Source organism: Microcebus murinus, chromosome 14, assembly GCF_040939455.1.
Source record: "Microcebus murinus isolate Inina chromosome 14, M.murinus_Inina_mat1.0, whole genome shotgun sequence".
Classification (NCBI taxonomy): domain Eukaryota; kingdom Metazoa; phylum Chordata; class Mammalia; order Primates; family Cheirogaleidae; genus Microcebus; species Microcebus murinus.
The window spans coordinates 40834835-40851088 of record NC_134117.1 but is presented as its reverse complement, the minus strand read 5'-3'; positions in this window follow the sequence as shown (position 1 = coordinate 40851088).

Below are 16254 nucleotides of genomic sequence, written 5' to 3'. Positions count from 1 at the left end.
TGAAAATGAAATCCTGGTGGGAGGGGATGTTGGAGAGGTAGTTATGGCTAGGATATGGAGACTGTGTAGTTCTTTTAAGGAAGGTTGACTTTGTCCTAAATGCAATGAAGAGCTATTGAAAGACATGTTTAAGGGGGAAATGTGTGCGTGTGAAAGGAAGGGAGCTGGTGATGACATGACTCAATTTGTATATTAAAAGTTGACTACATCCATATGATGAGGAAGAGATTGGGAGGAGGGCAGCATGAATGAGGTAGGCTAATTAGGAAGCTACACCTGTAGTTTATTAAAGAGATAAGTGTAGCTTAAACGAAAGTGGTGGTAGGCAAGGCAGTGAGGAGTATTTGGATTCATTAGGAGGTAAAATTGATAAGAATTTATATATTCAAAGTGCTGTGAACTATATCATGCATAGGAATAGATAGTACAGAATTAAACTATGGGCAGGAGGACTTCTACCTTGAAGGCTCAGTTGATAGTGAAGGCATGAATAAAGATGACTGTATATTTAGGGAGCAGGGAGAATGGAATACAAGGGGCTGATGTGAAACATTTCTAACCTGTAAATATTTGAAGGCAGAGAATTTATCCAACTCATCTTTATAATACTAGTGTAAATGGTTCCTAGATTCACTGAATCAGACTCAAAGAGTTTTAAAATTTGTATTTAATAAGCTCCAGAGAAGAATCTGAAAGAGAAAGACTGCCCCTGATCTATAGACAAGACTTAGGCACACAAATCTACATGACTTATCATTGTTCCCTAAAGATAAAAAATATTCAATGAATACCACATTGAAAAATACACATTCTAAAGAAAGTATTAAAATAAAAAATATTTTAAAGTGGTACAAAATCAATACCTATACATTTACACTTAATATTTGGGCCTTTAAAATTTGGTATTTACACAAATTAACCCATTTTATTTGTATTCTAACAATGCTTATATTTAAAGTAATGAAAAAAGTTTGCTGAAAGTTATAATGTGATCTTACTTTAAGGGAAGCTTCCACGCCGAAAACATCTGCATTTATCGCCCTGTGGTGTATTCCCCTGGCATAGCATCCAAAATACTATTCACAGAGGAAGTTGTTTCGCACTAATTTGAGCACCTGGAGCATACTGAGAAATATAAGTACAATTCAAAGGACTTTTAAAAATAATTTTTAGTGTCTATGAGATTGGTTGAAAGGAATACTTAATTTGTACACTTGAGATGCATTTTATCAGCAAGTAAACCGCATTCTGGAGGCCTGCAACTAACTGGTAGTAAAGCGTAAGAAATTTTCGAAGGTTTTACATTTTCTCTCTTAAAATTTTAAGGGGGAAAAAAACAGTCTTAGACATTTTTTTTTTCTGCCATTATAGTCATCTGACATGTAAATCTTATGATATTTTGTTGCCTACATTGCCTTAATTCCTCGTTGCCTAAATTCTTAACACCCAAACTCGGTTCATAAAACCTTTCATTATCTGGCCAATCCTTTTCTTAGAGCCTTGGTTTTTACCACTGTTATTCCTTTCTCCCCCATAAAGTCCAGCAGTAGAGTGTTACTAAATAGTGAGAGGGTAAAAAGAGCAGGTATGCAAAGAAAAGCACCTCTTAGACTTAGTCCCTCGGGAGGTACAACTCACTCCATTTCCTGAATAGTTGCAATTCTATGAGATCATTATGTATCCTTGTAATCAAGTGCCCATGTTTGATTAAATATCTTGAATGAGTTTACATTTTTTCCACCAGTAATAATGCAATGCAAGACATTTGTCTGTGAGAGTCCCAATTATAACAATAGTCTTGGATTCCATCCAATTTAGCAACTCCTAGATTTCCATGTTTTAACATTGTATTGCGGTTGAGTAAATGTGTTAAGTGGTAAAAAAAAAAAAAGTATGAAAGTAGTTTGAAATGGGTTTCACAGGCCTCCACTTTGTACTTTCAAATTTTTTTTTTTTTTTTTTTTTACATATGGCCTGTACAGGAGATGTACTTTCACATTTTTATTCTACAATAAACCCTTTTGAAATAATAAGTCAAAAATGAGACCTCAGGTACTGCATTTTAAATACTCAAAAATGTGGTAATTAAAGTATAATTTGAATAAAATATTCATTGACATTTAAAGCCCATCATTGGGGCTATAGTGATTAGGGTGATCGCATAGAAACCATGAAAATCATGAGATACAACTGCAGAAGAAGGCTCAATATCCACTTCTAAAGTCAAAAATTTAAAAGATTATGCTTGAAAGCAATGGAGACACATTTAGCTCCAAAGCCTAGGTTTACCTGTTACTCTGAGAAGCCTGACTTTTTATTGACGGGGAAAAAAAATGACTGTTTTTCCTGTGGTTGAATTTAAGTGAAATGATAGCTTTTAACATGTTAGCACCATTAGCAGAAGAACAATCCAAACACTGAAATTATACTTGATTTATATCAGTGTCAATAGATATCTCTAATACAAATTCAAGTTATCTCCAGTTAAGGATTTCATTTTTTAATACAAAGCATGGCAACAAATAAAGCTTTTAGAAGTTTATCCCAACAAATGTAAAACACTTGATATAATCATACATGCTATTATAAATTCATTTAAAAGTTTAATATTGAGGAAAAATAGTTTTGTGATAAAAAATCAGTTTTGGGTAGAACGTAATATTGTGGTTAAAATGTTCATAAATTGGGAAATTTATGAGCACAAATGTACTTGGAATTGGTTTGGAGCCATATAATTCATAATTATATCAAATAAACCATAGTGTTTTAAATAGAAGCTATAGTCTAAATTATAAATTATTTCAACATACAAAAACAAATTGCACCAAAGCGTTCTAATAAAGAATCTGATAATGATTCTTATGGTAAAATGAAAGCATGCATTCATGAAACAGTATGGCGATTCCTCAAAGAATTAAAAGCAGACCTACCATTCAACTCAGCAATCCCGCTACTGGGTATCTACTCATACAAAATTAAATCACTTTACAAAAAAAGATACCTGCACCCAAGTGTTTACTGTAGCATAATTCATAATAGTAAATATGTAGAATCAACTTCAATGCTCATCCATGTATGAGTGGATAACTTAAATGTTATATGTATGTGTATATATATGTATAGACACACAAACATACATATACATGAACACACACACATATATACCATGGATTACTACTCATCTCTAAAAAGAACTGAAATAATGTTTTTTTGCAGCAACTTGGATGGAACTGGAGACCATTACCCTAACTATCTCAGGAATGGAAAAACAAACACCACATGTTCTCACTTATAAGTGGGAGCTAAATGATGGGTTTGCACACTCATAAAGTGGTATAATGGATATTGGAAACTAAGAAGGGGGAAGGTGGGAGGGGAATAGGGATAAAAATTTACCTATCGGGTACAATATACACTACTCCAGTGATGGGTACACTAAAGACCCTGATTTCAGCATTATACATATCATCCATGTGACAAAAACACTTGTAGCCCCTTAATCTATTCAAATAAAAATTTTTATTTATCTCTTAAAATAGATTTTTCATAAATATTGAACATTCAACATTTGCCATATTTACTTCATTCATTTTAAATTGTCTTAGCCTTTTTTTGCAAGAATATAACATGGTGGTTCTAGCTATTTCATTTTACATTATATTATGAGGCACTAAAAGTCCAGGATTAGTGACTGATCACCTGGTGCAAGTGGTGACAGCCTAATCCCCACAGTATTGCTCATTTATTGATTCTCAAAGTAGATATTGGTACACTAGCTATTTCAAATAGTGCCAAATTATTTTTTGTTTTCTTTTTTCAAATATCATTTTGAGCTAATGGAATTTTAGGTAATTGTGCCTCAATCAATTACATACATTATTATTTTTATTACAGAAATGGTCACGGCTTTGCCCTATGGGATCTTTCCAGATCTGCCACCATATCTTTTTGGTTATGACTCATTAGTCTTGGATATTTTCCTTTTTGGCCTGAAAGTTCTGTTTTAGGCCCATCTGGTATATTTCTGGCCTTAGATTTAAATTCAGCCAATTTTCCAGGAAGCACTAGATCTTTATATTTAAAAATGGAATTTAGAAACCAAAATATATTTGGTAATAGTGCTCATCATTGCTGGCAGTTGTTTCACAATAATCATTTTAAGTGGACAAAATTATAAATTATGCATTTAAAAATAAAATAACAATAACTATGATGAGTTTCTACTGTTATTCCTAATTTCCATTTAAAATGACAGAATTGTATTCAAATTCTTTATTATTTCACCTGCATATTTTTCTCTTTCACCAAAGTATTTATGCCAAGCATTGTCTCACTATTTACTTTAACACATTTTCTTACAAAATACATACAATTGTTTGAAATTACATTTACAGTTATTTTTTAATCTGAAACATTAAAGTGTCTGTGTATCAGAAAACGAATGAAAATTCTACAGAGTGTAAAGTTCAGTATAAGAGACTATTTCTAGTGTTCAAAATTGAAGTCTAGTAGGTAAAAATCACAGTATTGACAATCTCAACACAGAAATAAATTCAATTAAAATCAAGAGGTTTCCCCCCACCCCAATGAGCAGTGATTATCAACTTCTCCGGTCACAGAGACTGTGGTTAACTCATATAAAACAAATATTCCCTTGGCCCTGCACAGTTTCTGTATTTCAGCAGTTCTAGAGTGGGTGCCAGGAAATAAAAATTATAAGAAACTTCCCAGTAATTTTAAGGTACACAGTATACCATACCATTCATTGACTGATGCTTCTCTGAAAGCCTTTTGACACTTCTTCATACAAAAATTAATTGCCCAATGTAGCTAGTGATAGGTAATTCTCATGTTAGCCCCAAATCACAGTTGTTTGGAGAGCTGTTTGTGTGCTTGAGGCAAGAATAGAAGCAGTAAAACGAAAGTGAGAAACAGAAAAAGGTTCTTATAATGAACTTCTAAATGAAATAGGGCATTCTAATTCTACAAAACGTTGCATACTTCTAGTAGGCTGCATTTTTTCATAATGGTTAAATAAATCAGCCTTTGTTATAATACACTAACCAGCTCTTGTCAATCTTACCAAGACTTAAATCAAACCTCTGTTCCTTGATAAAAAGTTTGTACATCTCCAAACAATTACAGCAAACCTTTATCATCTTGTGGCAGTAGGAACCAAAATTCATTTACATAAAATGCAGGGTTGTTTAATTATGAGGATAATGAAATGACAAGAGAGAGAGTCACAGCTAACTGGTCTAGAGTCTGAGGATACAATTGCAAATTCTACTCTGTCCAGGAATACTTCTGTTTGGCTTGACCTACTAGTGTATATATACTCCAATAAATACCAGCAGGGGCAATATTGGCAGGCTGGGATGTCTAAGAAAGTGGTAGAAAGTAAAAGAATCTCCACATTAGTTGGTTCCCATTTTATACTTTTGTTTCCAAAAAGATAGAGCCTTAAGGATAATGAAATGTGGGGGTTCAGTATCACTCCACTCTCACTCTTCCTCCACATAAAAACCTCCCGCCCCACCTAACACAACAAATCTCTGACAACAGAAGCTGGGCGGAGGCTGGAAGCCAATCACAATCAAACTTTCTGTACGAACATCAAAGACGTTATATTATTATGATGTCTGACTTATTACAAGTAAGAGGACTCAGAAACTAGAGAGATCTTGGTTTAAATATCAGTCATTTTTTTTTGAGAATATTTGCTCAAAATAAAACAACTATTTTGCCCAGCTATAAAAAAGTTCAAAATTCATTCATTCCAACCTCTTGTTGACAGATTAAATGTTGTGTATATTGTGTCAATTCCTAGAGTGATTAAGTGACTTACTCCAAGCTAATTAACAAGTAGACCTGGAACCCAAATATTTGTACTTGTAATTCAGTGCAAATATTAGGGGAGTGCAGTTTAATGTAGCTTCTTTGTAATGCTCAGTTTGTAAGTATAGATTGCTGTCTCCCTAACATTGGGTATGTTCTTTTTTATTTGTGTATGTAGGCTTTTCAACTCCTAGTTTTTGCATTGCTTTTTTTGGCTTGTTAAAAAAACAAACAGCAAAAATAATACAAATTATAGTAAATCACATAGCAGAATTCCAGATCTAGCAAATGTTGTTTGTCTTCCTTCCTCTGAAAAGACCTTGTCTTCTCTGGATACCAGGGGTAGAAATGAGAAAAATGATGAAGAAGTAACTGCTATCAAACGGGCATTCTTATTTCAGCACACAGTCATTGCTCCATTATATTAACTTCATTCTTTTTTAAATGACACTACAAAGTGATTAAAATATTGTTTTTTATCTTGTAATGTTATAACCCTTTATTTTATATAATTAAAGTTTTAACTCATTGTTTTAGGTAGAATTTCCAAGTGTATCAAAACACTAGAGATAGTTCTACTTTGCTGACTATAAATCCAGTGGGGGTGCTAAACATATGAAAGGGAGAGAGGACTAGAAGAATCAGAAGAGTTGGTACCAAGTAGCCAGAGCCATGGGGTACTGTGCATCATGCCAGCAACACATGTAAGGCCTTGAGTCATAAAGGAGGGTAGCTGGTTATCAAATAAGGGAAGTAAGGGGGATGGCTGCAGGAGAGAGGGTGTGTTTAAATGTTTATTTTTAAGGCCCCCAGTTTTGAAGATACAATAACACAGAGATGGTTTCCTGAACTGAGAAGACTCATTGAAAATGAGTCACAAGATGGATTCAGGTCTCCTATACTTTCATAGTGCTAATATATTTTTTAAATGTTATTTTGTCTATTTTTCATCCATCTCATCTTAATTAAAACAAATGTATAAATAATCTCTAGGATAATGAAAGTATAAGCCCTCATCCACCTCTTCAGTCAAGCAGGAAATTTTATTTTTGCTCAACTTTTACTTTCTGTTTGCTGACTGCCTTATTTAGTATTTAAAATCATGCAAAAATATGCCGACATACCATCAGCAAGCCCACTGTCTCGAAATGTCAAACTGACCTCAGTTATTGAAATCAGAAAGCTGGTTTTATATTGCCCTTTTTGAGCAATTTGTGATTGCCACTCAGAAAAGCACTCATGCATATTGTACTGCCCCAAAAGTAGAGGGCTCAAACCAGTCTGTCCATTAGCACACAAAGCACTGTACAGTGAAAGGAAGCACTGACTGCAACCATAGTCCCCACAGAGTGTCGACAAATGCCTTACAGATAAAATTTCTGAAAACTGGGTAGCCCTAAGTTACTCCATTGAAAAACAAATTGTGCAGAATTGGGCATTCTTGTAGCCCAAGTAGATGTCTATCAAACTGCCTGTATCCATTTTATTTCTGATCTGTGAGCAGAGAGGTAAGGCACAATGCATTCTCTTGAGCATATTTATCATAAGTTGAAAGGAAACTCTCTGGCTATTTCATGATTATTACCATAAGTAATTGAAGTTTGAAAACGCGAACCTCTCTTGCAATCTTGGCCAGCAGCTTTTTAAGCAAAGTAATTCTTTACCTTTACCAGTACCCAAACATCAATATTGGGAAGATGGATTAGTTTTGTAAAGCACCAAAATAAAATGGATACATTTAATAATAATCCCTCATAGCATTCATGATTCGTGGATTTCAAAATGCTTTCACCCATTTTATTCCTTTGAATCCTTTAATAACCCCATACAGTAGAAGGCATGAGCATAATTGTTTGCAACATTTGAACAATGTGAATATAACCTGTTTTTACATCAAAATGTCAATATATCTGGATGTGTCTGGGGCACTGGTGAGGTAGGCTCATTAGGAGTCTATTTATCTGAAGGGTCAAAGAAGTCCCTAGGAAAGCTGCCTTTAGAGGGAAAAAGACAAAAAGTGCCAAGTTTATTTCAAGGACAATGGCTCAGGATTAATGAGTAGCATGTTTGTTCTCAAAGCATAGAATTGCATTTATATCTGAGCTTTTATTACACGTCAGAAGCTATAAAAATATGTCCCAGTCATAGAGAAAGAGTGTTACAATTCAACTTTGCCTTTGTTATAAGTCTCCATGAAATACTGTGATCACAGAAGATCAGCAGCACTGGTTCAGATGCATTGGCAAAGTCAGTTATCTGAACTGAAATTATTAATGAGAAAATTAATCCTCCCCACTTATCAATACATTATCTAAATATATTTGTAGAATGATTCTAAACCACACAGTATACTTAAAAAAATTTAACAGAAACTCCTTTTTAATTGTTTCTTTTTATTTTATTCTATGTTGCCTTAATCTCAGTATTCTCTTAGGTGCATTCCTGTAATTTACAAGCCGTCACGGCATTATTGTTAGCAAGAAGAGCGCATTTAGCAATAGCATCTACCTCGCTGAACATCCATTTTATTAACAGGCCTAACCAAAAGCTAGTCACCATTAGTGTCCTAATTTTATTTCGGAAACCCCTAATATTCTGTTGACAGAGATTACTGTATAAGCAACCACAAATTGTTATAAATTCCCACAGGGGGATTAGGTTTATTATGGATTAACTCTTAAAGAAATCTAAAGAAATCACTAGAAGACATCTTTCAACACAAATAGACACAGAAACTCTTAGTAGAAGAAATAGGGTAAATGATTATGCACACATCAACACAAGAAAGGAAAATAATTCTTTAGTGATAATACTTTGAATAATTTTACTTTTAAATTATTCTCTCTCTCTTCTAAATCATATATATTTGTTTATTTTTCTTTGCTCACTAACTGCAATAATTTATTTAACATAATGTGAATATAGTCACACAGCAAGTGGCAGAACCTGGACTCTTCATAGGTAACAAGGTTTCAAACATGGTGCCCTTAACCACTAGGCTAAGCTGAAATATAATTTTAACATTCATTGATACATTTCTTGGTTGATCTGTATCTTCTTAATTTAGTTAATTTTTTGTTGCTCTTTTCATACCTTTATTAAAGCCTGTGTGCACCTTTTTGAAAATGGGATACTTTAAAATCGAATACCAAAAATCTTATGATGAGAAGTAAAATCCTTTGCCACACCTCACCTCATCCCTAGTTCCACTCCTCAGTATACTGAATTTAGTTTTTTAAATGTATATTCTGCAATTTTTTTGGTTGTTGATCTACGAATTTTAGATACTATCCATGGACAAACTATGATAATGTAGATTTAATTCTGTTATATATTTTCCTACATGACTTCCCTCTCCCTTCCTCCCAAAATATTACTATTTTTAGTAACTCCCTTTGCTAGGCAATACACCTAGAGCATTCATTTTGTTCTAACAATTATAAAATAAATTTCTTCATTATTCATTTTATAAATTCATGACAATAATGATGATAACTCTTATGCAATATTTCTGCCCCAAATCTCACATAGATGGTTATCTTTCCTAACTTTGTATATAATTTAACTATCAAAACTGAAAATCAACAAATTTTTGTATTATTGTGATAAGAATTTTCATTGTAATGTGAAATGACACTTCATATTTTGTACTCTTCTTTTAAAAATTTTTTTGCTCCTTAACTTTTTAAATATGTTTCTCTTTTTTCTTGTGCTATTTTCCTTGGCATAACCTTAATTTTTACAAGTATGTGTCATATTAAATTCTCTGCATAAATCCTTCTTTTTCTTAGGGAAAAAGTTCCTATACTATGAACAATGCCACCTCTCACATGCATTTCTGGTCTAGATTTGTTACTTTCCCAGCTATTTCACAGATTTATCCTGGGATTTTTCTTGAACTCTCTTAAGTTGGATTCACTGTATTTTATGTCTTCTTTCTAAACGTAGTCTTTTTTTTTTCTTGAGTCCATCATCAAATAATTTGCTTAAGAAGAGTTTATGGATAAAATATTTCTTCTATTAATAGCTGAAAAAAAATCTTTTTTTGCCTTCAACCTTGATTAATAGTTTTACCATCTATAAAAATGTAGTTCAAAATAATATTTTTTTCTGAAATGTGGAAACAGAGAAGGATTTCTGTGAGGAACTTGGAAAAATCTCTCTACAAACAGCAATAATAAAACTCTACAAACATAACAAATATCATCACTTAAGTTTCTGAAAATTGAACCAATACATAGTGTAATGCACTGTCTGAAGACGAATCATGTCAAGTAAGTTTAGACAAGAAACCACGTTTAATAGGATGGAGGGTATAGAATGCTAGGATTAGAAGTTGGCATGTAATTTGGTGCAGAGAGCATAAAAATTCAGAATTACTGGCATGTGAAGTGCTCTTACCTAGTGTGAGTACTGCAGCCCTTATTAATTGTTTTGAAAAGCAATTCTATTCTAGTGAAATCTAGCACAAAATAGTACTGTGGTATTGTAAAATCTGAATGAGATTATGAAAAATGGTTATTGTAGTTTTATTCAAAAAGACAGTGAAAGAGGGATAGAATTGTGACTATTAAATACCAGTTGAATATTTATATATGTAATTAATTTGGAAATTTCTTATGCAATAAAGTTAAAATCTTAAAAAATAGGAAAATAGGGAAGAAAATTTTAGAGGAATAGAAGCTAAACTTGGTTTAGAACATTTATACATAGACTAATGTTCCAAATTTGCACAACTTCCATTGTAAAGTGTAAATCTTTCATATATACATATATATAAAACCATTCTACTATGAGTTAATGAGCGTGAATCGATTCCCAGAATGGAAATTCTGCTGAACATATTTTATAAACCTGGATTCCTCACACTGTTGAATGAGAAGCATGTGGTCACTTTGAGATTCTATCCAAAACACCCAGGATTTTTGTCCCTGTTACTATTCTCAGTCATTTGTAGCATAGTATCTCATTGATTTGGTTGCAAACAAAGAGATCTCTGGGGTCAGGAAAATAATGAAAACTGTTAGGAAGTACATGCTTCATAGCTAAGTAGATGCAACTCACCCTTTTCAGTAATAAGACATGATCTAGAAATCATTTAAATGATGATAGGTCTATGACTTTTCCATAAAGAGGCATTATGTGTATGTGACAATAAACTTTACAATCAATTAGTCAATTCAAAGCAAAAATAAATTTAAGTCAAGCAAAACCCAAATGTACTCATTTTTGTGAGAAAAATAAAAAATTTAAACAAAAATGAAAATCAATTGTGTGGCATAGTAACTTAAAGAATATAGAAATTAACAATTGAATATCCTTTTGAATATTGAACAAATAGAGGGATATTACATTAATAAAAAATATTTTCTCCAAATTATACCTTCATGGTAAAAGAAAGATGTTGTAAAGAAACTTTGCCTTTTTTAAAAGTTTCATGTATATTCACATACTACTAGCCTTCAATTCTAAACTAAAAATATGTGAATGCCAAAATTTATTTTTTCATGTTTGCAAAATAATTTCAACTGATCGAAGCATTCGATATATAGAAACTTATTTCTGGAGATACTTAGTGATTTCAATATAGGTAAAATAAATAGATTCTCAAATGACATTAAAACTAGACAATATCCTGCTTTTCTATGAGTTAGACAATCTATAAACAAATAAATAATACTTAATTAAAATTGATTAAAATAGTATGAAATATTTGGTACATATAGAGCAACACCTTGTCTAGAAGTTAGATTTGTCTTCCTTCTACAAATATCCATAATAGGTGAAATGCATATGTTAGGATAACTGGATGGAAAATTTAGCCTGAGTAAGTTTTTAATATATCAGAATAAAACTTTTTACTAGTATCCAATATTTTTAAGCTATGGCTTTTTTCCTATCCCTTGTTCCTCAAAATATAGCATATTTTTAATCTATCTAATGTATCTAAAGTATATTTATATATTTTTATATAATTTATAATTATATATATAATTTATATTTATATATATTTATATTTTTAATGTATCTAAATTATATTCACTTCTCTGTAATTCAGATATACAATTTCACAAGTTTAAATCAATTATATATTTGGATTTATCAAGGCATATATATAAAACAGATAATTTTTAAAAAATAAAACATTTGCTATAGCATAAATTTTTTAGATGTTATTTTGTAAAACATTCTAACATGTAAGATTGTAATATTTGCATGCTGTACAAACACAAATTATACAGACAATACCTGTATTAAAGCAACTTGCTGGTGCAATTAAAATAGTTGAGACTTGATTATAACATTGGCAAAAATGAGATGATAGAGAAATTGAAATCTTGTGAAAGCAATTTTAAAACTATGTTAGTTCCACAATTGCAATCAAACAACCTTCTCTTTAAGTATTTACTATAACTTCTAAAAAATGAAGAAATAAATATTTAATATATAATACTATAAGTGACCTGAAAAATAATATTGTAACATGTACATTTACTGGAAAACAGGGTTTTTTTTTTTATTTAGATGAGAAAATATTACATGATGAACACCAGTATCATTAAAGAAATTTTCCAATATTTCTCAGTTAACCTTAATTTTCTTTAATGAGAAGAAGATAAATAAGATTCAGAACTTGGTCTGAATACACTGACTTAGTTAATGTTCACCAAAACAATATGGGAGATCAAGTCACTTGCCCAGAGCCACATAATTATAATCTGCAATATCAGGATTCTGGCCTGGGTCTTTTTGATTCCAGATTGGCACTTAAATTCTCCACATACTGCCTTTGTAATTCATTTGTGCCAAATGAATTGTTGTAATTAAATGAATAAATGAAAACATGCAGTTAATCTCCAGCTATGCTGGATGCCTTTATTCCAAATTTAAAGGAGTATTTTCTTTTAACTTGAATCAAAGAGATTGGAACAAAATTAAAACTATCTCCAAAATAATTAAAATTTTCTTCTATTATTGTTTACATGCAAAAGTAATTTTGACACTTGAAACAAAATTAGAGTTGTGGTTGAAACTAGGAGATTCATTGCTAATTATACAGAGAATCCTCTCAGAATGCATAGGTTAAACTCATAGACACATAGAACAAACCGAAAAATCTAGAGAGACATGGCACAACACTAAAATTCATTCGTAATTTGACTATGCAGAAGAATAATTTTTAACATGTAAGTATATTTCTTTCTTAAAAATGTATTAATGGGCATATATTTGTATGTTTTCATTTCTATGTTGGATTAGTATTGGCAAAATAAATAGGCATTTTGAAGAATTTCACATTACATCATAACAATTTTTATTCCATTAAGCATTCATTGAAAACACCTAATTAACTTAAGGTAATCTTGCTACTTTATTGACAGCATCTTTGAGGATAACAGTTTCATATAAGAAAACCTTAGTTATATTTAAATAAAGTTATTTGCTATTATTTACTATTTATTTGGTTATATATACAGTAGGCCACATAAGTTATTTTGTGGTAATTGAATTTTTTTCTGTAATATTCAAAAGAGTAAGTATTTTTATTGGTCTTTAAAAATCACCAGCACAAAAATAGTGAAGCATGCAGAATCTCAAAAGTTCCTCCCTAATAATATTAGAAACATTCATAATAATATTAGCTGCTCCACAAATTTAACCGGAGGCTGTAGATTCATTACTACTGCATATTTTAGGGACTTCAAGTACTTCTATGCTATCCTGAAACATGAAGATGGAAGATGACAGAGTAATTATAGAGCTGATACTAATACCTGTCAAACACTGTATTGTAAAAGGTTAACATCTCAAATTTCCATAAGCAATGGAAACTGCCCTATATATATATATCCTGGGAAGAAAAAATGAAGCAAGAAATTACTCTGATGTTTCCTCCTCACTCGTTGATATATCTAATTAGATATTTTGGAAGACAGTATGAGAATGAGTGGGTCAGCCTCCTGTTTCTTTGTTTGGAAATACTGTATCCTCAGACTCCATGTTTCTCTGTTACCTATGTTAGGTAATCTGCCCCTGTTCTACAGATCTGTGATTGTTCAGCTTGATAGTAACTTGATAAGTTTACCTTTGGAGTAAGTCTTAAGAAGTCAGCTTAGTCATAGACCTAACCTTTATTCTACGATTATATTTATTAGTAATAAAACTTAAAATATCATGTCATAACCCAGGAATAGATAGAATTATTTTATTTCCTCGAATTTCAAACTATATAAACAGTAGAAGGAGAGTACATATGTCATTAAAGATAACCACTATCAGAAGCTTTTTCTGGGCTAATTCTACTTTCTGATTCAATAAAGGATTAACTTAAACAAAAAAAATTTCATAATAATAATGCCTCATAGTGCAATGCTTCACAGTTGAGGGCACAGATAGGGATAATGGCCAATTCTGATTGCATGTGTGCTTCCATGTGTATTTGTAGGTTGTGTGCAATCTCATAAGAGGCAGTGATAAGCTATATCCAATAGGATAAATCTCAAAAATAAACAAATAAACTACTTGCTTCATATAGAAGTTCTGGGATCCAGTGTGGTGCCCTTAACTATAGGGAAATGCCCTAACATTTTAGTCTGAAACTCTTCCTGGAAAAAGGTAAATGATGGCAGCCATAGAGTTGGGGATAAGATTTGAAGTCAGAAATCCAAGTATAATGAGTGCAATGAAAGAATCAAACATGGCTACAAACACATTATCCAAGACCAGTGTGAATGAAGAATATTTCAGCTATGGCAAAGGTTAATGTGTTTATAGTGAAGTGTAGCGAAATCAAAAACCTACCTAACGGGTACAAATGAACACAATTCGGGTGATGGGCACACTTATAGCCCTGACTCAAGCATTACAAAAACTATTTATGTAACAAAAACATTTTTACCCCCTTAAAAATATTTTGAAATAAAAAATAAGTGATCTGGAATGGAGGAGGTTATTGTCAAAGAATGCAGTATACTGAGGCCCAGTCTAAAGTTGTTATCTGGAATATGTAACAACAATGTTGTGAGAGAAATAGGTAATCGACACTGTATATTACTTAGATGATAGAAACCTATACCATGATATTATATGTTACTCTTCCAGTTGTATAGATACAAATTCTCAAAGCCCTTAGCCTCTTCCAAACATCCAAGATACAACACACACACACACACACACACACACACACACAAACATACGCACACACACACAAACACACATACAATGGAATTCATTGTAGAATTCTCAAGAAAGTGTATGAAAACTCTTAAGAGAAAGTGGGGTTAAGTTAAACAAGTGCAAATTTTTAAATTATTGATGTCTTCGAGGCAAAAGCTAATAAAATTACTCAGATACTTTAGATTAATGTCAATGAGAAAATGGGACACTCTATTCCTTATAAAAAATGGTGTATGTTAACAGGAGATTCCTGACACAAAGCTGAAATAAAAAGAAATGTAAAATTATATATTTCTATACTTACAGTGACCATAAACAAAGATTAGTTCCAGAATATAGGAAGTACCACATAGCAATAGAACAATGAAAAGCAACCCAATTTAAATATGGATGAGAGGAATAATATTTACAAAAGGGGAAACATACACAGTTTTATATGTGTCTCTAAGAAAGAAAAGCATATTCAATATTATTATTAGTTAAGGAAATGCAATTTTTTAATATCAAGATACCATTTTATATCCATTATACTGAGTCTTATAAATTGTCAGGTATAATGCAGATTGTTATTACCACGTTGGAAAATAGGTTTTCATTATCTTGTTAAGCATATCCTACAAGCTAGAAAATTCAATTCTAAGTTTATAGTATAGTTTATAGACATATATACAGTTAGTGAAATAAACAATCTTTATGGAATTCTTTAAAATCAGAAAAAATTATATTTTCAACAAAATTAATGAATTAATTTTTAAATATTTATGAGTCGATACAGTACATATGAATGAAATACTATTTCAGATAAGAATAATAAAAAATTGAAAAAAATGCAATGAATAAAATGCATCCTACATAGTATCACTTATAAACAAAACCTTAACTGAAATGCAACATATTAATTATATACACAGTCCCACATACACATAATTATATTAACATGTATATATGATACAACTTTAGCAAAAATCATGATAATATGTCCTCTGGGTTTTGATCTGATAGGTAAAAACAGACACAGAATAAAGTGGGTGGCATGACTAAATGAGACATTAAAGCTTTAAGAAATAAAGGTTGATTACCAAATAATATAATGTATCTGCATATGTTTGCATATGTGCTGTGTACTCCATATATGGGCTCTAAAGTTATGTGCAAACAGGGATTCTGAAAAGTTTTGGAACAATGAAAATATCATCAAAGCAATGTGCAAAACCTAGATTATTGCAGAGAAAACAGTCA